General features: G+C 42.3%; 1 long non-coding RNA gene across 1 annotated transcript; it reads right to left on the bottom strand.

Moving 5' to 3' along the window:
* Positions 1–1,056: 1,056 nt before the first annotated feature.
* On the bottom strand, positions 1,057–24,519 carry LOC130544309 (uncharacterized). The gene is made up of 3 exons (XR_008960496.1): positions 24,439–24,519; positions 2,718–2,825; positions 1,057–1,426 (listed from the first exon to the last, which is right to left on the bottom strand). It is a non-coding gene; the product is annotated as an uncharacterized LOC130544309 (long non-coding RNA).
* Positions 24,520–26,810: the final 2,291 nt, after the last annotated feature.

Genomic DNA, 26,810 nt, shown 5'->3' with positions numbered 1-26,810 from the left:
GCCCCAGTCAGCTCATGGGGACTTGAGGTTGGGCCACTCCGCGGCTCACAAACGTCATCTCTGTCTACGCAATACTTAACCTCCTTCCATTCCCTCCATCACTCGAGGCTGGGCAACAGCGCGCTGTTTGGAATTCCTGGGACACGCCATCCTGTCTGACTTCTCTGAACCTATGTGTCATCTGTTCTCTCTTCCGGGAACGTCCTCCCCTCTTTTCTGCCTGATAGACTCAGAGTTGGCTTTAAGAACCTTCTCTTGGAAGGCTTCCATGACATCCCTGCCCCTCCCCACACCTACAGAGTTAATTAATCACTTGGCACTACCTCCGAAGCCTGAACATTCTCCTGCTACAGCTCCCCAAGCACTGTGGACCTGGCTGGTCCCCCACCCAACTGTGAGCTTGGTCAAGGAAGGGAATAGGTCTTTTAAAAAATTTTTATTTGAGTCTAGTTGACACACAGTGTTACATTAGTTTCCGGTGTACAACATAGTGAGTCAACTTCTCTGTGCACTATGCCATGCTCACCACAAGTGTCGCATACCATCTGTCACCACACAACCCTTTACTGTATCACCGACCATATTTCCTGAGTTGTGCCTTTTATTCCCGTGACTTGGGAATATATTTTACTTAACTCTCTTTGCCCAGGGCCCCCCAGCACAGTGCATGGCAATTAGAAGATACGCGATTTCCTAAATGACTTTTATTGACTTGCTTCATGCTGTACATTTTCCTGCACTTCCACATTCTTCTGAATTCTAAGAAGCATCATATAGGAATTGAAAATATAGTATAGGAGAATCACTAAGTTTGCACCTAGGGGCGATGGGAGTAGATAAGAGTTCACACCGTATGTAAAATATCTTCTCAATTAATATTATTGACTGGGTAGCAAAGTGACTCTGTTCTGTCTTCTGTAGAGTAATAGCTTAACACAGTACTGCTAATTTTATTACCTTGTGATTTTACTGTAATCATTTATTTTTTTGTTTTTTGTTTTTTTTTAATGTTTTTTTTATTATATTATGTTAGTCACCATACAGTACATCCCTGGTTTTTGATGCAAAGTTCAATGATTCATTAGTTGTGTATAACACCCAGTGCACCATGCAGCACGTGCCCTCCTCACTACCCATCACCGTTCATTTTTATCCATACATAGGAGTTGCTGATCGCTGCTATTTCAATAAAGCAGTCTTTTAAATGCGTATCTGCATAAACCAAGGTGCAGTGAGAGCAAGGACTCACTTGGTCAGGAGAAAGCACTTCCAAAGGCAGGTAAAAAAATTCAAAGTGGAATGATACAATGACAGGGCACCAAAGGCAACAGAGCTGGCAGATCAGCCCCAGCAGGAGTCCTCAGGAGGCGGGTGGCTCTTCCTCCTAAGCCAGAGCCCTTCAGCAGGCGGAGCATTACAGCATCACCTGGCAGTGCAAATTGGGACAGCAAAACAAAGGACAAGACACGTGGAAGCGATTACTGGTGGTGAGTTACACATCGGTCTTTGGCAGCATTGAAAAAATGCAGATAAAAATCAGCGCTAATAGTATCGTGTTCAAATAAAAGGACGTTGGTTACATATAGACTCATACAGGTGTGGATACACCCAGATCATTGTACCTTCCAAACTATAGTTTTGCAATGTCACATGGGAAGCAAAACAATTCTTTGAAAGTCTTATGGAAACAGCCCTAAAGAGTCGGCTTCTTTCCCTTGGCATTTGCACCAACAGATTGAACATAATATAATTCAACACCCTTTTAAACAACTTTGTAATTTGATTATCTGGTTTCAGGGACAACATACTGAGTGAACAGTCCTCTTACATTTTTGTACTTATTTTGTTAGCATAAAAATATCAGTGTCATAATTTTTTGTCATAAACTTAATTTATTTGATCACTTCAAATTGCTTTTTTCTATGTTAAATGCTATGTGATATACATTGAGATGATTTTCTTCCTTTCCTACAGAAATGCTGACACCATTTGTTACTTTGCTTTTCACTCATTCAGTCATGTAAAAAGATCGAGCCCTGCTAATGCCTGGCACTATTCTTAGCTCCTTCAGAAGGAGCAGTAGACAAAATAGACAAAAATCCCCACCCATGTGAAGTTTACATTTTGATAAGCACTTTCAGTGTCTAGACAGTTCAAAACCAGAGGCCTCCATAATACAAATAACATTTTATGTCCTACGTTATTTTTCTCTTTTAACACACATAAGCCCCCGGATTTAATTTTTTTTTTTTTTTAAGTAATGAATTGTAGTAGCTAGATCTTTTCTCCCATCCACAGGTAATTGCTTTCTCTCTTAATATTTTGGCCTTTCTCCAATAAGCTTTTATATGAACAGCTTCAACTGGTCCCACAAGTAGGTTGGGCACTTTAAAACCATAACAAAGATGCCTTCCTGACCGGGTGACTTGTATTGGCTCTACATTCTGTAACATTATCCGACTTAATATTGACACCAGCGTACCTCCTACATTTCATCATTATGAACTGCTTTACCTTCAATCACTGATAGTTTTCTTCCTATTTCCATTAGCCCCAGATCAACTATCAATATTTTGGTAGTTCAGGAAGATCCATATAATAACGAGGTATCTATATTTATAACCATTTTGCTGTACTTTTTTTTTTTCAGATAAAAGAACAGTTTTGGAAATTTCTTCCCTGTCTGTCCTATAAAACGTAAGCCCCCTGTTACTCACCTTGGTGCTATATTCCACTTTGCCTTCAGAGCTCTTGTAATCATGATTACCAGGGAGGCCCTGTGAGTGGTCTTTTCAGTGCTCTATCTCTAGGTCCTGCTACAGTGCCTAGAATATGGGAATAACTCAATTAACATTAATTGAAGAGAGAATCACAGATTTCATAATTTCTCTGAATTAGAACATAGGTTTTCAGACCTCCAATTTCTTTCGGACAACCTTTGTATACCGCCCCTCATTAGTAAAGGACCTGGTTTAAGTGCCCATTTAATCTTTCCAAACTGGCTCTCCTTCCTCACCCCTTGGGCCACCCATTGCTTTGTTGCTCAATTGACAAGGCTCCCAGATTAACTTTTCCACTATTTGCCAACATCTTTTTCTCACTCTAAAACAAGTATCCCAATTCCTAAAGTTATAAATGCCTCTTCTTTTTTCTTTTTTTAAAGATTCTATTTATTTATTTGACAGAGACAGAGACAGCCAGCGAGAGAGGGAACACAAGCAGGGGGAGTGGGAGAGGAAGAAGCAGGCTCATAGCGGAGGAGCCTGATGTGGGGCTCGATCCCACAACGCCGGGATCACGCCCCGAGCCGAAGGCAGATGCTTAACCGCTGTGCCACCCAGGCGCCCCTATAAATGCCTCTTCTAAAAAGTATTAAAATCATGGAATATGTATCTCAGGTTATCATGGCTAGAGTCCAGGTTTACTTATGTATGAAAAAAATGCATTTCTTTTGTAATATTTTTTTAAGATTTTATTTATTTGAGAGAGACAGCCAGAGATAGTGAGAGAGAGCACAAGCAGGGAGGAGAGGGAGAAGCAGGCTCCCCGCTGGGCAGGGAACACGACTGGGACTCAATCCCAGGACCCCAGGATCATGACCCGAGCTAAGGCAGATGCTTAACCAACGGAGCCACCCAGGCGCCCCTCCTTTGTAATATTTTTAACTATTGTTTTGCTAGCTACTGTGTCAGATCAGACCTTAATTCCACCTTAACACTAAGTCACAAATCAATTGCATATTTTTGAGCACGTACTATGTGCTTAGTGCTATTCTAAGAGGAGCTATGCACAAGGTCTGGCACTAGCCTGATGCAACTGATTTTTACATAAATACAGCAGAACTTAAATAGCAGAAGTTGAGCCGTATGTTTCAAGTGATCACCGAGAAAGTATATTGCAATGTGATGTTACATCTCAGGAGCTCCTGTTTTGTTATTGTCTCCAGAGCCTGTGACACAAGTTTTGTGTATTCTCAGTGGTGGTAAGTCTCTGTCTTTTGAGGGTTTATTTTTAACAAAGACTCACTCCAAATCAACTTTGATGAGTAATATAAATGATTAAATTGATCTCACATTTGATCAAAAATTAGGAATGTAATAGTTGCAAGAATATCTTCTTGCCTTCATCAAATTGGATTATGCATTAAAGAAGCATTTAAAACATTGAAAGATGACAGGTTCTCTGTAATAAGCATAAAACCTTGAAAAGTGACCATTTTAACAGATATTTCATTGTTTTAGAATCACTTCCACACATGGTCACATGGCTCATGCAATTAAGAAACATGCATCTTGATAGAATGACATGAGAAGTTAAGGAACAAAATACAGTGTTAATTGTTAAGTCTCCAAAGGGCCCCTAGAGGCAAATAAAGGTGAAGAAGAAGCTTTCTAGAGAAGCATCAGTACATGCCATCTTCATTAAGAGCCCAGGTTTACAGATAGCCAGTAGGTACATGAAAAGGGGCTCAACATCACTAGTCAGGGAAATCTGAATCAAAACCACAATGAGATATCACCCCACACCTGTTAGAATTGCTATTATCAAAAAGGCAAGAAATAACAAGTGTTGGCAAGGATGCCGAGGAAAGGGAGCCCCTGAACACTCACTGTTGGTGAGAATGTAAATTGGTACAACCACTGTGGAAAACAGTACAGAGGTCCCTGAGAAAATTAAAAATAGAACTACCCTATGATTCAACAATTCCATGTCTGGGTATTTATCCGAAGAAAATGAAAACACCAACTTGAAAAGAAATACACACCCCCATGTTCATTGCAGCATTATTTATAATAGCCAAGATATTGAAACAACCAAAGTGTCCACCAACAGATGAACAAATAAAGGAAAACACACACACAGGGGAATATTATTCAGACATAAAAAAAGAAAGGAATCCTGTTATTTGTGACCACATGGATAAAACTTGATGGCATTACGCTAAGTGAAACAAGCCAGACAAGAAAGACAAATACCATATGATCTCCTTTACATGTAGAATCTAAAACTAAACTAAACTAAACTAAAAACCCAAAACCAAACAACCAAAACCAAGCCCATAGATACAGAGAATAGATTGGTGGCTGCCAGGTGCTGGGGGTGAGAGGCAGGGAGTAAAGTGGGTGGAGTCAAAAGGTACAAATTTCCCATTATAAACTAAATAAGTCAGGGGTTGTAATGTACAGCATGGTGACTATAGTTAATAATACTATATTGCACATTTGAAAGTTGCTAGAGAGTTGCTCTGAAAAGTTCTCATCACAAGAAGAAAAAATTTGTAAGATGAATGTTAACTAGTTTTATTGTGGTGATCATTTCCCAATATATACAAAGGTTTACATTGTATACCTGAAACTAATAGAATGTTATATTATACCTCGACAAAAATAAAACAAAGATAAATTAAACTAAAAGGAGACTATGTTTATGTGTATTTTCTAAAGGCTTTTGTCTACATTATCTCTTGTAATCCACACTAAAAGTCTGATAAACAGACAAATATTTTTAGTTCATTCCCCAAAGAAGAAACCAAGCCTCAAAAGGTGAAATGATTGCCTAGTAGCGTATCTTTTGTGACAAACTGATCTGGAAACCTGGGTCTTCCAGCCCTGAGCCCTGGCTTCTTTTCATTCATCTCTGGGTCTCTCATGTACAACCTGGACTTCTACACAAGGACCATTCGTTCCTATAACGACATCTCTCATCTCTGTTCTATTTTACCCTTCCTAAAAACCATTGTCAGCCTTCCAAGTATGGGAACATAAGTCCACCTGAGACATGGAGGTGAGAATTAAGGACAGAAAAAATTTGTGAACAACTGTTGTGAATTGATTTGCTATAAATGTGAAATAAAATCAGGTCTGGCCCTAGAGGCAGGATCCAGGTCAAACTACATTATGCAGCTTATTTGATGTTTTTATATGGATGAAATCAGTTTAGAATGAAAACCAAGGGCAAACTAGAATTAGGGAAGAAATAATGAAAAGATGTAACTTACAGGAGGCTCTGTGTTTGTGTGTGAGGGAGCAGGTAATGCGAGAGGACACCCGTTTGCAGAAATGGGGAGAAGCTGCCCAGATAATGATTGGGGGAGAGCTCGCAGGCTAATTATATTGTTAAAGGCATTGGGTTTTTCTCTGAGTGGGAGGCGGTCAGATTGCTTAAGCAACGATCGTGCTAGAAATGATGCCGTGTATTGATTCAGGGCACACTTAAAGATAGACACCACACCACACAGAAATCCACCCAGGGCTGCTTATCAGTTAAAGTGTGTGGAAGTTCGAGAAAATGCCTGAGTTGGTACACTGAGGAAATGGTGGACAGGGTGGGCCAACCTAAAGAAAATTTAGGAACCATTTTTTCCTTTTTGTCAGTTAGACAAAAAGAAATAAAGTGCCCCAAATGGGAATCACAGTACCTTTCCTGTAGACAGGGCTGGCTTCGTGGGCTCATGGCTTCTGCACTCACCCAGTGCCCTACGCTCCTAAGGGCCCTGTGCTTGGTTTAATGCTCGGCTTTCACCATCCTGAAATTACATGTAACTGTTAAACAAGGGGCTTGCCCTGGGCCCACAATTTATATACTAGTACCTCTCACAAAGTTGTTCTGAGGATTAAGTGAATTAATACACACAAAATGCATGAAACAGTTCTAAGTATCATAACTGTCTCAATAATGCTATTTATTGTTTCTAGTCCTTCTTCTGTATTTTCATCTTCGCCGTCCTCCTCCTTCTTCTTACAGTGCCTGTACTCCAGAAATACTGGGAAAGGAGACAATGACCTCAGTCCGTGCAAGCCTCATCGCCACGTGCCCAAGGTGGGTAAGTAGTTAGCGACAGACAAGGTGTGTCTGAAATGCCAGCATCGGTTTTAATGACCAGCTATCCATCTTAGAAGAGTAAATGTGGGCCATTTCTACCAACAACCACGACAACAACCACCAGCAGTCAGGAAGTGAGAGCTGACATACTAAGCCTCGTACTAGAATCACACATACCCACACTCACGCACGCATGCGCAAAACAGAAGGCTTCTATTATTTAACACCTACTAGCACCCTGCAGTTCCTACCCATCATTTTGTTAAACCTCCACAGCTGTCCTACAGGAGTTGCCCCAAATCACACAGTCATGGAGTATGTCAGACGCCACCATACCCTATGCCAGCAGAGGGCTGGGTCCCTATTGGTAAGGAGTTTACAGTCGAATCAGTCAGACCATGACCACATCCACATCTCACGGCTTCACCAGCAAATCTGCAAACACACACGTGTACACACACACCCCACAAAGGCACCTATAAGGAAAAACAACTGCATAGAAATATAGTATAGAATGCATCTATGAGAGCCACAAGTGGGTCAGAGTTACACGGGGTTATTTCGAAAAAAGCCTCTCTGGGGGAGCAGAACTTCCAGCTGCATTTTAAAAGACAAAAGGACCGATGTAACCCAAGAGGAGTGACTCAGGCTTTCTCTGAAGAGAATGGAATGACAGACTCATGGAGGCAAGAAGGAACACGCTGTGGACAGGACATGACAAGTCGATTTGCTTGATGGCAACAAAGTTTTAAGCAACCCAAAAGGATCATTCACGTGCAAAAATACTTAAGGACTCGACTATGCGTGCTTATATGTGAAACTTGTCTGGCCCGAATAGACCCGCCAGCCTCTACGGAGACAGCTTTAAAATAATGCTGGGAACCGCGGCTTGCTTTTTCCAGTTCCTTAATAGTTTTCTCCCAATGGGACTGTTCAATTCTCCTTGTCTTTGGTCGGCTCTGAATTCTAGCAGCACTCACTCCCTTGGGTCCGCAGACCCAAAAAAAGAAAAGTCACAAAACTTTCTATTTCCCTGAGTGCAGAATACAATGTTAATTTATAGTTGAAATGGATTATTGTGTGTTTTCTGACATTCTTTCCCAAAATAATACCGCAACTCTTTGTACTGAAGAAATATTTTGCAGTTCAACATGCGGAAACTCATTTTGGTGAGATACTCTAATGCATTACTGAAGAATTAGGTTTGCTCTGCTGCCTGTTATTTTTATAGACCGTTCATTTGTGATAGCAAGAGCTTTAAACATGAAACAATAAATGAACACAACCCCTACCCCCAGAATGTCCTCTGGGGAGGAAGTGGGAGCCGGCCATACCGGGTGGAGGGGATGGTTGGAACTCTGGGTCCGATTCCTGGTTGCAGCATGCCTTGGTTATGCCTATTCTCTGTGCCTTGGTTTCTTTACCTATTAAATGGAGATAGTCATTTTCACTTCCCAGGAGATGCTTATAAAACGTGTTCAAAGTCCTTGTAAAATACGAATATAAATAAATATGTTTATATAAATATAGACATGAGAGTATTCCCTCCTATTTATGGTAAAAATACAAAACCTCTGTGATGTCACAAGAAAAGTCCTCAGAATAGAGCGTTGAGCGTTCTCCTCAGCCCTCCCACATGGCAACCAAAATGCCACTGAAAATTGTATTCATTTACATGTGGCCCAGTTCTGAGGGAGGGGTCACAGCTCAGGTCTTCGAATAACTCTCCCAGGCTTCTGAACATGTGTCTAAACTGCTCTAGAACAGCGCTTCTCAGACTATCATGCTGTAGGGCCAAGTTTCCTTCCCCCAAATTTCAAATCTTGTCAAAAACGGACATTTTCATAAAATACAGTAAAAATAAATTTATAGAAAAATTAAAACTTTTAAATGTAGACATACAAAAGTTTAAAGGTATTATTAGATTCAATAGACATAAAATTACCCTGTCAAATTCTATATGTTTCTGAACACTGTCAGTTTGTATTTAGTTCATCGCCGAAGGACAAGGAACAATTCGGGGTTCAGCACCGGGGTGTGGAAGGACCACACTGTGACAGCACAATTCTAAAGCACTTTCCTCAAGCTCTCCTTCCATCATTCCTTCCTATGCCCACTCAGAAACTCTCCGTCATTAATGTCGACACCATGACTCTGCATGGAGGAGTCTGTAGTTAGTGTTGGGGTTCAGAGACAGCATCTCCCCAGCCTTTTTCTCCAGTTCAAGCCCCAAGGGGCATCTGAGTATTTCCTCAATCACTGGGAAGAGGCATAGCCTTTTTGTAAGGAGGGCGAAATATTCGAGGCTTGCCCAAACAGCTCCAAAGTCTCACACCACTCCTGGGCTATCTCAGGTTTCCTGCGACTTGCCGTGGTTGTGTTTGGTCAGAGTCAAACATACCCAAGGAAAATGCTAGATCGTCCAAGTTCCAGTTCTTGGTCCAGAGCCAGTGGGGCCTAACTGAGTCAGGGACTATAGAAGTCCTTTCTTTTTCCCACCCTTTGCTTTTGGTGACCTCTGCCACCATGATAATGACCCCTGCCTCCTTAAAAAAAACAAAACAAAACAAAAAAAAAAAAACGCTTCCAGTCAGCCATCCTTATTCCTTGGCAAACATTTTTCTCTAATGACTACATTCCCATGCTATCAGATAACTAGAGAATAAAGAACAGCCAATGGGTATCAATCTTTATGACTTTAAGAATAAAAGAAAATAGGGGCGCGTGGGTGGCTCAGTCATTAATCGTCTGCCTTTGGCTCAGGTCACGATCCCAGGGTCCTGGAATCGAGCCCCGCATCAGGCTCCCTACTCAGCGGGAAGCCTGCTTCTCCCTCTTTCACTCTGCCTGCTTGTGTTCCCTCTCTCGCTGTCTCTCTCTCTGTCAAATAAATAAATAAAAATCTTAAAAAAAAAAGAATAAAAGGAAATAAATTGCTCAAACTTCAAGCTCTGCCCCAATGACGTAATGATAGGAGGTTGTGGACCCTTTACTCTCGCTTCTGTGTAGAGCTACACTTAAATTAGGGATTACTTATCTGGAGTCTGAGGGAGAGGGAGATCCAGAAGATCCCTGAAAAGATATGCAAAACAACGCATATACATGAATTTTTCTGTAAAATAGGGCCTTCATTTTAATCAGATTTTTAAGAGTTGTATAAAGAGAAGTTTCAAACCTCTAATTTAAGCAATCCTAAGTGGCAGAGTAGATCTTTTTCTACTTTGGTTTTTTACAGTGTTAGACTCGAGCCTTAGATAATATTTCCTCTTCATCTAGACATTATGTTCTCCAAAGTACAAGTTCTGATCTATACCATGAATCACAATGGGCCTTCAAAAAGAAATTAGAACAGAATGAAATAATCACCAGGGCCTCACCTGTAGTGAGGTAAATACGATTCTATGATGGCTTTGTCATGTGTGTGTACTGAGTCTTTGAGGTTTTTTGTTTTGTTTTTTAAGATTTTATTTATTTATTAGAGAGAGAGAATAAGCACAAGTTGGGGGAGAGGAAAAAAGCAGAGGGAGAAGCAGATTCCCCACTGACCAGGGAGCCTGATGCAGGGCTTGATCCCAGGACCCTGGGATCATGACCTGAGCAGAAGGCAGATGCTTAACCGACTGAGCCACCCAGGTGCCCCTGTACTGGGTCTCTATACGAAATGTATTTCTTAAACAGGTGGGGTCAAAAAGAGTTGACGGCCACTCGATGCACAGCGTTTGTCCTTAGGCTTGAGCGTACCCAAGCATCACCTGGGCACTGAACTACAGTGCACATTCCCAGGCCCCGTCCACAGACCCTGCTTCTGAGAATTCTGCAGGTGCGCATGCTTTGCCGGTGAATCCAGCGGAGGTAGGCTCCCCGCAGTCCCAGATGAACACTCATATGGATACACAGCCTGAGGACAAAGGCTTGGGAGTCACATAGACCAGCGAGGAAAGACCAGCTCGAGTGCATGGAGGATCTTGGCAAATGACTCTGTGAGCCCCAGTTGCCTTATCTGTGAAGTGGCATCGAATATCCTGTCACATGGAGTAGCCGTCAGGATCACAGGAAATGGGGGGTGTACCTACCCCATTATGGACTATGCAGGGCCCAGAGCAAAATGACAACACGGGGCCTCTAGTTCAGAAATTATTCAGAGCATGAAGGCAAGCGGGGGTCTTTCTGAGCCTACATATGAGACATTTTATATAAAAGTGTTTTAAACAAAAGCACTCCACTATAAATAGACCAAGGCATTAAGGGCACTTAAGCGAACTATTATGATGCTGATAGGAGTTGATTTGAACTTTTCTTAATTAGGTTCCTGGATGCTTTTGTTCTACAGTTTGGTGGTTTGAAAGAACAGCTGTGTACGTACAGCTGCTGGAGCATTTCAGGCAGAGTCCTAGGTGCGCTGCCCCCATGGGTGTGACCCCCACGGGGTCACAGTTAGGCGGGGCCCCTCCTCCTTTCAGCCCCCGCACCCTGACCATGGGGGGAAAAGCTGCCTCTTGCCTCTCCCCTCTATCACAGCGTCCCAGGAACTGCTCAGCAGCCAGATGAAAGCCCACTCCTTTGATCAATCAGTTTAAGATAAATAAAGCACTTTCAAGATCTAAGAATAATTTTCAGAACTTCATATGAAGTGGAAATCAAGTATTATTAACATCGGTTTAGCGATGAAATAATGACATGTAGGAAAATGCACTCAGAACCTCTGGGCGACTTCTCCATCTGCTTGGGTTGTTGGTACCTCTATGCCTCCAGCTCGCCCAAATGACTTTCCCACGAAGGCCACTCTTACCTGATCTTGCTCCATTTCCACTTAAATGCCTTAATCTCAAATGGGCTCAGAACCAAAAGTGGCATCTTTATTCCTCACAACTGCTTCTTTTCCTCCTGACTTTCTATTTTGTGTTAGTATCCTAGACCAAGACCTTGGAATGTTCTGTAGTTTATCTTTACATATACCTATCACACCTAACACACATTGTTGGTATTATCATTAAGGCCACACTGAATTCAAGTGCCCAGAGAGCAGGAACTGTGATACATTCTTTTCCACAAGCCCCGCCAGCATCAAAAAAGATCCTTCCTCCATTTCCTTAGTGATAGAGGGTGGAGGGAACTTGCAGCAAGCTCTGATTATAAAACAACACCAGTTGGCATCCCCATCTCCACCCCGCCCCCCATGCTTGGGACCCACAACAAAAATCACAATTTGCAATTCTTATGTCTCCATTAAGAAATAGTTGCTTGGGATGGCGTGAAGTGTATAGGACTTGTAGTTATTCCATTGGGTAACAAGGTAACACTTAACTCGAACGTACTTACATTTAAGTATCTTAAACCATTCTCATATGACTTTTTTGGATGTCTGTATACCTGGGACTACTTCTCTGGTATGTCAATCAGCCAACAGGCTTAAGAAGAACACTATTCCAAGGTAAAATTCTTGACTTCAAGCATCTTAAATTCGAAATTGAAGAAATGGGCTATGAAATTTGAAACAAATCAGAGAGTCCTAATGGCTGAAAGAATTCTTCATGGAGGTGAGCGTGGGCTTGAGCTTTGAAGGGTGAGAAGGGTTTGGAAATATAGAAGGGAGACAAGAGAAGGCAGTTGGGGGAAACAGCAAAGAGTACACAAGGTAAGTCTGATGTCAGCATGTATAAGAGATTAGTAAGGAAATCAGCCTGTCTAGGAATAAGTGTTTATATTTGGCAATAGAAGTTACCTAAGTTTGTATATTTATGTAAGTCTGGAACATTAAGTCTTGGAATGATGAAAGGACTTTGAACTTAATCTGATAGGCAATAGAAAAGCGTTACAAACCCATTTCAAGGAAACTGCAGAAAGAGTATAGGCATAACAATCTGTCGTTGGTGCACGTGATGATGTGGGAGGATGAGGATTTTGAGGTGGCAAGGTGGGTAGAGGTTTTGCCATAATCCACATGTGAGATGATGAAAGGCTGGCCAGGATCAGAGGTAGTAGAGTGGAGGGGAAAAAAGAGCAACGGATCTGAGAGCTGTTGAAAATACTTAATACAATCCACAAGTATTTTCTGAGCGTTTGCTAAATGCAAGAGCTTCTGCTGTCCTGGGAGATCAATGGCGAACAGAACACGCATGGCCCTGCTCTCCCAGAGGCTGTCTTCTAGTTGGGATGACAGACAATCAGAGAAGCAGGCAATGACAGGACAGCATGGTAGGGATTCCAGCGTGAAGGTGGGGAGTATTCTCCATGGACGCATACAGAATAGCTCCCAACCCTAATGGGTCAAGGGAGACTCAGGGAAGACGTCTAAATAAAATGACACCTGATACTGGAGGATAGGGTTGAAGAAAGAAAAGTATTATAGGCAAAGGAAATCACATGCCAGAAAATGTTAGTCACTTGCTCAACACGATAGACACAGAAAACAAATACACCTTAGACGTATCTCTCAATCCTCAGATCATTTCTCCTTGACTAGCGCTGTGCTAGGACCTAGAAGGGATGCAAAATGACAATGTGATGATAAGACCTTGGGGTTAAGTCTTCTTTTCAGACATGAAGACAAAAAAGACCGATCAGATTGGTATTTATTTGTATTCCTGCCTTTTTCTCTGAAAATATAGGAAAAGTATAGGAAAAAGGTGCCAAGATCCTTGAACTAAGCAGCTGTTTCCTGAAACACACTTCGCAATACACTTCAAAATATGTAGAGAAACAACAAGGCTTTGGAGAACAATATGTGCCTAGGCGTTATATCTACAATGGTACCCCATTATCTGCTTAAGGTTGGATACCAAAATCATTTCCACAGTTACAAAGACTCACTTGCAAAAGGGCAAAAGGGAGGTTGGATGCACCAGCCTGTGCATTCATGGGTAAAGTGATGGCAGGGCACGTAAAGTATATGAAACAAGCTTATGGACACTAGAATTGACGATGTCCTCCTTATTTAGTAAAGGGAATACTGGAAGAGAAGCAGATTTTAGGGTGAAGGTAACAAGTTCAGTGGAACACAGTGAGTTTGAGGTACCTATGAGACATCCACTTGGAGATATCCAATTTGCAGATGAATCTGGAGCTCAGAAGAGAGGTCAAGTCACCTTGTATAATGAATACTTTCTTTAAAAAGAAGAAAGATCTTGAGCAAATACTGGGAAATGTTAACATCTGTTAAGTTTTATTAGTAGAGGCATAGGAGTTTGAATCACCCATGGAACGATTTTCTTGAGCTAATATTTTACCTTTTCATTAAATGCAATGTTCCAAACATAAAGAAACATGAAGTGAATCATTTAACAAACATATCTATCAATCATCCGCAGCCCTGAGCCTTCAGATCAATTTACCCAGAAACCATGAAGCCCTGCAGATGAAAAATCCACTCTTCCTCCTCTCTCCCATCTCTTGCCCCAGTCTCTCTTCCTCACCCACTTTCTCCTCCCCCTTCCCATTTTGTCATGCCCTTCCCTCTCTCTTACCTTCCTTTTTCTCTTGACCATTGTTCATCATTTCCATCTGGTATAAGTCTTATATGATCCACCTTTCCCCTTAACAGGACTAAGTTCACAACATCTCCCTCTGTATCACCCTAGCTTTCCCCAGCTCATGATAGAGTCTGAGAAAAGGATGGTGATTGTTCTCCACAGAACTCACTTACCCAGGTGCTACCTCCTTTCTGCTCTGAAGAGGCTCCAGCCTACAAAAGCAATTTGTGAATACCATTCATACTCCCAACAGGAAACACGGCACTCCAGACTAACCAAGCTTCATTCTGTGGCTCTCTTGCTGTGTTCTCCATACCCAGTTCATTCTTACATTTTTGCTCGCCCCCTCATTTCCTCCTTGGCTTCATGCCCACACTGAAGTCATTCACCGTGGTCATAAGAGATCAAAGATTATCGTCAATGTCGAACCCCTCACCATCTAAAGACTGGGATAAATGTTTTAATCCACCTTGACCGGGAACTGCGAGACTAACACTGTGTACTACTGAGCAGTCAATTAGAAGGTCTACATTTTTGTCCCTGTTCAACTTTAAATCATTTTTCCTGACTCTCAAACAACTGATCTTAAATACCCAGCTTCTTCCTGAAATCTTCTCTGGCCATTATAACTCACATTACTATTTCTCTTTCCCCAGTGACCATAGCTCCTGTTAAGTCAACACAATAGGAACGAATCATGTACTTGCTTGTGTTGTGATTACATTATTTCATCTGAGACTTTCGTGTCCCTTCCAGATCCTAGCACGGTGCTAATCAAATTGCAGTTTGGTTGACATAAATATTAATCCATCCTTATATCTGTGTTGGGAGTGGAGAGAAGAAAAGTCAGATATGATAAAGGTCAGCCAGAATGTCAGCAAGTTTTTATGTGGGCACTAGGGAGTGACAACACAATTATTATGTTCTCATCAGCCTGCCCATACATCTCACTGCTGCCATACAGCTTGTCAATGACATGTATATCCCGGGTCACTTAGTCCTGGAAAAGAACATGGACTGGGACACAAAAAGGGCAGAATAAAGCCCCCCATGGACATCTACCCTGCAATTTCCTTGTAGAGTTCAGGCTCCTAGTTGTAGAGTACATCTCCCAAAAGACATTCATTAACTGAAACATAAACTGGTAGGAAAACATGCCAGTAGCCATATCTTTTTCTTTTCTTTTTTTCTTTTTTTAAGATTTTATTTATTTATTTGACAGAGAGAGAGACAGCCAGTGAGAGAGGGAACACAAGCAGGGGGACTGGGAGAGGAAGAAGTGGGCTTCCCACTGGAGCAGGGAGCCTGATGCGGGGCACAATCCCAGGACCCTGGGATTATGACCTGAGCCAAAGGCAGACGCTTAACGACTGAGCCACCCAGGCGCCCCGCGATATCTTTTTCTTGATGAAATTTATTTTTATGCTTTTCCTAAGGCTTCATCATGACTTCAGTGAGAGCAAATGTGAATTTAAGTATAAGCAGAGGAAGTGTAGGTGGTTCTGCTGCCTATTTAAGATGGAGTAAGGGGTGGGGTTTCTGTAAGATAGATAGATAGAGATGATAGATGGGTGTTGTGTGTATATAATTTGTTGTTCAGTTACTCTGTACCAGGTACTGTGTTAAATCTACTTCAAAGATTATCCCATGTGGTGGATTTGCTATTACTCTGTTTTAGAGGTGATGAGACGGAATAATAGAGGCTAAGTCACTTGCTCAAGGTCAACATCTAGAAAGTTATAGTGTCAGCATTTGAAGCCAAAGAATCTGGTTCTAGAGCCCATGTTCTTTTTTTTTTTTTTTTTTAAGATTTTATTTATTTATTTGACAGAGAGACAGCCAGCGAGAGAGGGAACACAAGCAGGGGGAGTGGGAGAGGAAGAAGCAGGCTCCCAGCAGAGGAGCCTGATGTGGGGCTCGATCCCAGGACCATGGGATCATGCCCTGAGCCGAAGGCAGACGCTTAATGACTGAGCCACCCAGGTGCCCCAAGAGCCCATGTTCTTAACCCTTAATGCTTAATGTTCTTTTGGATATAAAAACGAAGTTCAAGTCTACCAAACTCGTTCTCTATTTTTACTTCATTATCAGTAAAATACTTGAGAATACCTGGAAAGTTCTTTCTCAAGGATGTTGCGTAGGAAACTTGGGCAACAGGAAGAGTGTGAGTAAACACCCTCTAGCATCTCCTCCAACTGTAAAATTATCCTAAGAAATGACTGCATGAGGAAACCGAGTTTCATTGGTATTTAACTTGAAAACTGAAAGATAAATATAATCTTTCTGGGATTATTTTTTTAAGTACTAAGTAGGTAGAATTATATTCAAAGTATTTGAAGAAATGGCAGAGCAAAATCGGTATAGTTGGAAGACTTTTAACCATATCCCTTCCACCCACACATACCACCCAAACACGTATATTCACACATGTAATCCCTCTTTCACCTTCAAAATCCCTGCTCAAGGATGGTATTCTCCCGGAACCCCTCTCTGACCTCTCCCACCTAGCCGGTCTCATCCATGTCCACTCGATGCATGCTTTTGTCATAGGATTTATGACACTGTCCTTATCATCACTGATTTTCTTGCTAGTCTCTTCTGCTGAACTGATGGGTCTTAGGGACTGTGACCCTGTCATCTCTGTATAGTTGTTTCTTTTTTTTTTTTTTTTTTTTTAAAGATTTTATTTATTTATTCGACAGGATAGAGACAGTCAGCGAGAGAGGGAACACAAGCAGGGGGAGTGGGAGAGGAAGAAGCAGGCTCACAGAGGAGGAGCCTGATGTGGGGCTCGATCCGACAACGCCGGGATCACGCCCTGAGCCGAAGGCAGACGCTTAACCGCTGTGCCACCCAGGCGCCCCTGTATAGTTGTTTCTAGTGCAATGTATGGTGCTGAAAAGATACTTGGCATACATAAATAACAAGTTAATAAATAAGCTATTACAATAGAGAGCCTATAAGTCCGAGAGAAGGACCTTGATCTTGCTGTAGATGGCTAGTGGCTGAAGCAGGCTCACATGTTTCCAGCTTGTGCAAACAGCCAGTGCGATCAGAGAAATCCCGCTTGCAAATCCCTATGATTTTCAGGGCAGAAGACGACAGAGAGCCCTTGTTCTCACCTGTCACTTCGAATACAAAAACAAGCATCACCAGATTCCCAGGGCCCGCTGCTGTTGACAAGCACCAGAGTGAACGGTTCCTCTCCAAGCCTTCTTGCCTGCTGAAGGGGTCCAAGGTCAGAAAGGTTTGAGAAAGGAAGATGGCCTTGCTATTCGGCGTGCCCTTGCCATAAGACTTTCCTGCTGTATACTTTATTTAAAAGAGAGATTTTAGTCTGAGGTCATATGAGTGACATTGCTGGATATAGAGCTCGAGTTTCCTGCCCCTCAGGCTCTCCCTTCCTACCTGCTGATTCTAACTCATCCCTCAAAATGAGCTCCTCTAAGAAGCATTCAGCAATCGGCTCCACAGTCAACATTTAAATGCCCTCCTCTGTGCTCACAGGGCCGCCGGCAAGCTTCTGTAATGGTACTTAGTACCTAGGTCAGAAGAGGGGCTGGGTGGCTCGTCTGTTTCCTCTATCAGGCTGGCAGCCGTGCAGGGCCAGAGCCCTGTCCCACACCCCAGGCCCTGGTGCTCAGTTGCACAAACAGACTGACCTTGCGTCACTTTTCTCTGTTTCTTCGGGGGAAGGGCGTGAGGGGAGAGGGTATTCCAGTCAATATCCTTTGGGGTCCCTCCTTGTTCTGAGGGGCCGTGTGATGCATGAGGTCCATGAGCGTGTGGCCCGCTGCTACAGAGAGCAGAAAAGATTTCAGGGTCACTTCCCCATGTCAAAATGAAGACTGACGATAAGGGCAGCCTAATTAAACTCCAAGAGCCTTTCCACCTCCAGAAAGCTAAAATGGAATTTCGCTAGATGCCACCTTCCCTTCTCTCCCCTGCACAAAGCCCGGGTCCCCTGCCCAGCCTCTATTCGAGAAAACAGGGTTGCCCTGAGCCGAGCAGCCATCTGAAGGCTGATGCTGTAAACACTCCCTGGGACTTCATAACAGTTGGGAGGGCTGAACTGCTGTCGAATCAAAGATGAGTCCAGCTGCTATCCTGGGATGAAGGATCACGGGGAGGAGACGCGGGAACAACTGTTATAGATTTTACCGGCAGTGGCTTTCGACAGACTGGAATCGAAACGATAATTGGTGGAGACATCTCAGAGGTCACTAGTGAATAGCAGAAAGCTCCCTGGCTTTCTATAATAGCAGTTGCTGCCTGAGCAAGATAATAACCTTGAGGAGGGTACCTTGAAAGATGAATTCATGTGGGGAGAAATTTGGGAACACATCTAAATAGTAGTTTATCACCTTTCAGAAACAGTGCTGTAATGAGAGGGAAGAATTTCTCTTTGAAAGACTCTTTGCCACCAATTAAGGTAGCCAGATAACTGCACCCCTGTTTTCTCAAGAAATAAAAGTCCAAAATTAACAAATACACCAACGTTATTAGTGGGTATGTTCAGCAACGAACGTACATTTCTTGGTGAAGTACAGAGGATGGAGAAGTTCGCTTTTCCTTCCTGGCTGCAAATGACCTGAAAGGCACTGTTAAATAATAAATGTCCATTAACTAGTCTTGAAATAATTGCATTTAAACCAATTTGATGATCACATGGCACCACATTTTAAACCATAGTGCTGCAAGATAAAAGTGGTCTATAGCGCGGGTGTCAGCCAATGACAGAGACAGTCTTGTGAGAGAGATTAACTTTCAGCACGTCAAAAGAGTCCAAATGTCCAGAATATGGCCTCACCAGCCTGTGGCATCAATCTCCTCTTGTCCCGTCAAGAGATGCATTAGGAACCAGACCATAAAGGTGAGAAAGATGTTCAAAATGTCACTCATAAAAGGCAACTATGTGAGTCGATGGGTAAGAGAGACTCTTTATGCAGCCTTCCCCACAAATGCCAGCTTTCCCAATGAGCTGCTCATTGCCTCAGCAGGTAGAGGAAATCTGCTAATATTCGTCAACATCTTATGTATTAAGGAAGTGAGCCATAGAAATACGGGATATCATTTTATTATTGGTGGGTCTGTCAGTATCTTCTCTTTGCTCATCACGGGCGATGTCTATTATCATCATCACATGAGTGTTTATGTCCACATCAAAGTGTTCTAACATGGTGGGGGTGCTTGGGATGAAGAACTCAACAGAGAAGTCCTCCCTTCTCCCCCATCTCCATACTACTAAGTTGAGAGAGAAAGATGGACGGGGAGAGAAATTGAGATTTTATTCTAAAATAAGAAATTATAATTTACATTACTGGTAGTAAGAGTTTTTATGCTTCTTAGGAGAAATGGGGGAAAAAATCTGTAGGGAGAAACCTAGTATGTCGTGACACCATGGACAGTCCTATAAAGAATTCAAAGACAAGAACTCAAGGCAGGTATCCAAATATGGACAGAATTTCAAATATACCAGTTGCCTTGGTGATAGCCCAGGTGAGTAGAGAGTGTACTTGTTGCTCTGTGGTGCTCTACCTTAATGGACCATCATCAGGGCAAATGTTCCCTGTGTGTCCCTATGATGCCATACAAGATAATGGTACACTGTAGGCAAGGAGTATGGACGCTTTGAAAGAAAATATGCTCCTTGCTTTAATGAAAATAGCCTTCCCACTTCGGTCAATAATTGCGAACCCTCTGATCCAGTCAGAGAAGGTGGGATAATCAGCCAGGAGTCAAGTCAAGAAAAGACAACCTGTCAGTGGCTTTCTCTTGCATATTTTGAAGTTTCCCCCATTGCATCCCGACACACTTACAAGAGTCCAGAACAAGCTGTGGAATTGTACTTTTTAATATTGATTCTAATTTCAAGGCAGCAGCTCCCAAGAATGACCACGAAACCCTGACAAACGATTTGTCCAGAATTACTTGTAAGGCAGCAACGTGAACAGGTGGGATTCAGAACATGTGTATGATGGGACCTGGGTTGATGAAAGAAAGACTGGAAATGTCCCCCTCCTCCAATCCTCTGTGCATGCCTCTATTACCTACCCACTGTATTGAGTAAGGGGAAGAGAGGGAATAAGCCACACCTGCCCAGAAGCACCGTTCCTCCCAGATCAGCAGAAGTCCCCATGGTGGCATTAGTGGCATTAGTCCACGTCGGCGGTAGCTAAAATGGTTGTGACCCCTCGACAAATCAGCACATTCTTTTTATACAGTAGCCCAATTTCAGAAGTACATGAGGAACTCTTGGTTGTCTACTGTGAACGACAGCCAATGGTTTGGTTGAAATCCATGTGGGCATGGAAACAGCCTCGTACAGCTGACCTCTAGTCCATTTCCCACATTAATGGGACGAGAAGTTCTTAGAATGAGTATTCAATCTCCTTAGGGAGAGTTTTCGAAATACTCTTTGCACTGCATAGATTCTAATTAAGTGTGCTTTGAAAAATCTAGGGGACTGTGATATAAACGGCGGGTTACGAGCCATCTAACATGAAGATATCATCAGTGTTGAGTAAGAAGCGACCCAGGACAGCAAACCAGGACAGGACTTAACCTGATGAACCTCAGTCCTTACACGTGTACAGCGAAGGTAGTTATGCTTATCTGTCTCATGGGGTTGGTGTGTGCATTGAATGAACATGTCGGTGTAAGGCACATAGCACACTGCCTGGCACTTGTGTATTCTTTTTTTTTTTTTAAGATCTTATTTATTTATTTGAGAGAGAGAGAGAGAGAGACAGAGATGGAGACAGAAAGAACAAGCAGGGTGGAGGAGCAGAGGGAGAGGGAGAAGCAGCTCCCCGCTGAGCAGGAAGCTCGGTCCAGAACCCTGGGATCATGACCTGAGCCAAAGGCAGAGGCTTAACTGACGGAGCCACCCAGGCGCCCCTGCACTTGTGTATTCCTTTTTTTTTTTTTTTAAGATTTTATTTATTTATTCGACAGAGATAGAGACAGCCAGCGAGAGAGGGAACACAAGCAGGGGGAGTGGGAGAGGAAGAAGCAGGCTCATAGAGGAGGAGCCTGATGTGGGGCTCGATCCCATAACACCAGGATCACGCCCTAAGCCGAAGGCAGACGCTTAACCGCTGTGCCACCCAGGCGCCCCCTATGTATTCCTGATAAACATTGGCCTTTGTTGTGTTTGTATCTGAAGCTGCCTAAGTAGAAAATGGAGAAATCATCAAGGCTGTTTTGTGGGATCTGCCTGGAAAGGGGCCGGGAAAGTACAAGGGAAACAAAATTGCTAGCTCCTTTTAAAGTCCAGAGAATATCTGGGCCTTCTCCTGTGGTCCATCTCTGAGGATTAGTATTTCATTCATTCACTTTAAAAGGGTCAGCTTAAGGCAGGATCATTTAATATTCACAACTTACCAATTGATGTCATCCGAAGAACCAGCATTGGCTCAAAGAGAGAAAGAGGAAAGGAAAATATCTTCTCTGTAATTCAGATTTTACTTGGAAGCCCCTGGCTTCATGAATATCCTTAATAAGAACTGAAAAGTTCTCAGCATTAATATTTAAATTCTGACTTAGAACTCAAACCAAGGCGGTGTATCTGTTATCTATTACTACATAATAAATAACCACAACGTTCGTGGCTTAAAACAACACACATCTGTTACCTCAAGCCTCTGTGGGCTGAGAGTTCTAGCACAGCTTGCCTGGTTCCCCTGAGTCCAAATCTCTCACACTGAGCATCATTAAGATGTCAGCCAGAGCTGGGGTCCAATATGAAGTCTCAACTGCAGAAGGCTCTGCTTCCAAGCTCACGTGGTTTTCGACAAGACTCAGTTCCTTGTTAGCTTGGACCAAGGCTACTCTCCCCATACACTGCCATTTGCGCCTTTTCAACATGGCAGCTCTCTTTATTAAAGCCAGCAAAGGAGTGTCTGCTAGAAAGACAGAAGTCACTATCTTATGTAACCTAATCATAGAAGTGACATCTCATCACCTTTGCTGTTCTCTGTTGGTTAGAAGAAAGTCTCAAGTCCTACCCGTACTCAAGAGGAGGAGATTACACAGAGCATGGAATTCCAGGAAGTAGAGATTGAGGCCCATGTTAGAGTTGTCCTGGCCTAGAAGCATTTCCCAAACTGAGTTCCCTGAAACACTACTGTGTCTCAAAACATTAACCGATGCTAGAAAGCAAAGTAAATTGGACCAATGCAAGTGGTGATTTTTCATCTAGATGTTCTGAGAAAGAGAAATGCAAAACATACTTTTATATAATGACCCCAAATATTATGTAATAACCTAGCCATACCCAAGAAGACTTTCCTTGAAAGCTTAATACTTGAGATAAGACTGTTCACCTTCTATATTCAGGCACAAGCAGTGTAGAGACCAGTTTGATCCATGTCATTCCTTCAATGACACCTGCTATATGCTATGTATCTTGTCTTACAATTTCAAGAAAAATTAATATTTAATGTTTCTTATATATCAAATATTTATACTACATAAACTCATTCTCCAAGATCTGTGGCTACAAGAATGTTTTCAAACAAAAAGAAGAGTCTGGAGATTCTCAAACTGTGCCACAATCAAATAATCGAAGTAATAACACTTCAAAATGACGGTTATACCTCTGCTTTCTAAAAATGCCTGGAAGCAAGGTATCCAAAGTAAAACAATGAATCATACTGGAATAATCTAAGACAAGAGCACTGAGATTTTGCAAAAGATGCAGTTTGGGCTTTTCCTTTCCCCTTGACACATGTGGACAACAGGAGATTTTTGAAAAGAAAATATAGTTTTAATGCGGCACTTCACCTTTGGATTTTACTTCAACAAAATCATTTCTACGATTAAAACAATCTATGAAAAAAAGACACAAAAACACCCTTTTCAATAAAAATATTTGTATTTTTTATGTCACATTTTATAAGAACACATAAAATAAGATTTTCCTGTTTTCTTTGTAAATATTCCATTTTTCTGATTTTTTTGTGAAAATTTTATGAAAGGGCCAAAAATATCAAACCTTAAATATTCTCTCCCTCATCATAACCTTCTAAAGAATATTCCTCGTTTTGTGTTTAGCTCCCTGTATGTTTGTTGCACTGACGGAATAAAACGGTGGAAGAAGCTATGAAAAGGTCAGTGAGTTCAGAGAAAAAGGTCGCAAAGAAAGGAATGACACAGAAATTTAGAGACAGAAGTCATCAGAATTTTTGAAAGACAGAGAAGAGAGCTGGGAACAGTACCGCTGAATAATGTAGCTTTTGCTTTGAGAAAGATGAGCAAAACCTTCCTGGTTTTCGTCTGTGCTTTGCAGTGTAATTCTCTCTTCTGCTACTTCCTCAAGATAAGTTTCAATAATAATCATGATTCGTCTGAGGCTCCTGAAGCCAGATTTGTGTTCCCTTTAGATGTGTCACTGTGCCTTCCAGCAGGCACTCAGAAAGTTCCCTGCCCCCAGAGCATCCTCCATCCACCCCAGAAATCTTCTCCCAATTTCCATAATTGAAAATTCACTCAGCGGGGCATTAGTGTACAAGGTAGATTTTATGGAAGATTTCATGGTGGAGAGCCAGGAGATGGTCCTTCACATCATGGATAACTTCATTATAAAATGTCCCTTGGGACATTCCTCCCCAAGATGGTCTCCTGGTCTACCAGCTGCCCAGTGTGCTTGTCTCTATTTCTCCATCTGCTTTTCCCTCCTTCCACTACCGTATGTCCCTCCAGAACTCCAGCTCTTCCAGACTGCCTAATTATGCCCTCCATTGCAAACAAAATACCCTCCCTAGAAATCCCTGTCGAATTACCCGTAAATGTTTTTTGCTGTCACATAAAGTTAAAAACAATAAAAAACGAAAATGGATCACATTTTAATCATGTATTATAGAAATTGTTGTGTCCGTCACTTTTTGGTATAAATACAAACCAGGTCCCCCTTACATCTCCTGACATCCTGCCAATGTTCTAGCAATACATTCTAACTTTAAAGGGGTTTTGATTTTGAATTTTACAGTAGGGTGTATGGCTGGGACTGGTATCCCTCAATCCAAGTTAGACAGGAGGGTCCAGGAAAAAACGTGGGAAAAGTTGTAAGTTTGGAAGGATGAGTCATTTGTAGAGGGAGAGGCTGGAAGTTCATTCATTTACTAAGCATTAGTTGTACACTTACCATGAGCCAGATATGGAGCTGAATGCTGGGGCTATGGTAGTGAGCAAGATGGACACGGTCCCCGCCTTCGAGAAGTCTGTGGTTGAGTGAGGGAGATGAGCAATTAAACAAGTAATGTGAATGCAATGTGCTGAGTGGCAGAGGAAGTACAGAGTGAAATAGGACAAAAGTCTAAAATCACCTAGCCCATTTATCCATTTTTCCAGGACAAATAAAGAAAGGGAGAGAAGGGAAGAGGGTGGGTCTTTTGAGCAGAGGTAACAGCAAGTGCAGAGGTGAGGAGGTAGGGGCAACTTGAGGAGTGTCAGGGAAGGAGCTAACTTTGCTGTGACAAGGGGTGTGAGCAGGGCAGGGCAGGTAGAGCCAAGGAGAGGCTGGAAAGTTCCATGTTTGGTTCCCACACCCTTAGGGTTGTAACCCTCTATAATGAATTCAGTTTCCTTCCTTTTCCTTGTGCTCAACTGAAATCTAAGCCACAATCTATGCTTGTACTTTGCGTCTCTTTCTCCCTGGAGTAACCAGGGTTTCTGAGTCAGAGTCATGCATTTGAAAAGTGCCCCTTGGCATCTGACACCAACTCTCTGAAGTTGGGACATGCAATCCAGTTACGGTTTAACTTTATGTTCTGCACCTTAGTCACATGCCTATCAGAAAAAAAGGGAAAGTTTAACAAAATATATGTATTTTATTGGTACAAAAGAAATTAATTTTACTTTAACATTTTTCTGAGCATTTCTTAACCAACCTTCAAAATAACAAAATGTTGGTGTATTACAAATTGGCTTTGAAATCTTTTTTCCTTGATTTCAGTGTTATGCATTTGGTGATGAAAATAATTAACACAGCATGGGAAGAATAACTAGTAATAGCCATGGCCTGGGGGTACTTAAGAAAATGTAACTTCAAAGTGCCCACAGTCTAGGAAATATACAAAAAATACAATATATTCCTGCGCTAAGGAGAGAGGTGAAGGGCATTATTACAACCCAGACCTGGAAGTCACTGGGTTAAAATGGTGAGTAGCTGGGTAAGGCTCACTGAGGAGGTGATGGTTCATATCAGGGGAAATTGTTTCTCTTTGCCCTTTTTCCCTTTCCCCCTATTGCCTGATTATTGCTATTTACCCAAGCTTTCTGGGGCCATGTGCTCAATTACCACACCAATGTAATAATTAGGTAAAAAGACTCTGAAATAAAAGCATTCTGGACATAGAAGACTGGAGTTTGAAGGAGGGGAGCTTGTTCTTAAATAGCCTAGAGTCTCTGTCTCAAGCCCCTCCTCACTGCTGTGCCTTCCCCCTGACTTATTGGCCAGGGAGGTCTCCTCCAACCAACATGGTACCTAGATACTCCAGCACTCGTCACCCCAACCGGGAATTGCTGTCCTGAGCAGACAGAGAGCAGCTAATCAGAAAAGACCCTCAGGAAGGCATGTGGGCAGAGACCAAAATATACAAACTTAGCAGACACGGTCAGGGAAGCCCAAACAAATTATATGAATTTAGGCATGGTGTGTCCTAAACTTCCCCATAGATTTTTAAACACTTGGTATATGAATGGAGAATGACAGTAACAGTTGGGAGTAGTGAATAGAATCAGATGGTGTTTTTTTTCTTCTCATGCACCTTGTAGTCACACTGACATGGATTATCCTTTGAGTATTGAATGGGAAAATGGGGACACGGTGGGTAGACTAAGTAATCTGCAGTGGTTATCTTTTTCATTCATTTGTTCATGTATACAACACGAATATATAGAACCCCTACTATATACCATATGCTTTGGATCCAAAATATAAATAAGACCAGGTAGGTCTAATGACGGAGGTAGCCAAGCACAGTACAATGACCCGAGTATGATATAAGCATCCCAAAGGGCATGTACTATCTTCGTCATTCAGAATTCCATCCCTAACACTTAATGCAACACTTGACATGTAAACAGTGCTCATTAAATACGTGTTGAATGATTTATAGATGTACAAATGCACAGTGCGCTATGATAGCACGGAGGCAGGACACATCATCGGACAGGTTGGGCAGTGAGAAATGTCCAGCTGAATTTGGAGACTATATATAGAGTGGCACCATTCTGCCTGATGGTATGATTTTGGGCAGCAGGACTCAGCCGCTTGATTATGAATGGAATCACTGGATGATTTGGGTGATTAAAAAGTGAGTTTCAGAAGGCAAGAGATACAGGAGCAAAAAAGCAAAGAAGCAAAGAGTCCTCCTGGAGAGTTATTGAAGTAACGGAGCATGAACTTTAGAATGGATAGAGAAAGGAAAGAAGCTCACAGGGAATGAAACTAGCCTGGTCAAAGGACCAGAGACCTCAACGAGGTTTGGAGATTGGAGAATGGGGCGAAGAGGA

Source organism: Ursus arctos, unplaced genomic scaffold (assembly GCF_023065955.2).
Source record: "Ursus arctos isolate Adak ecotype North America unplaced genomic scaffold, UrsArc2.0 scaffold_2, whole genome shotgun sequence".
Classification (NCBI taxonomy): domain Eukaryota; kingdom Metazoa; phylum Chordata; class Mammalia; order Carnivora; family Ursidae; genus Ursus; species Ursus arctos.
Note: the sequence above shows the minus strand (reverse complement) of the source record. Positions and strands in the feature narration are given on the sequence as shown.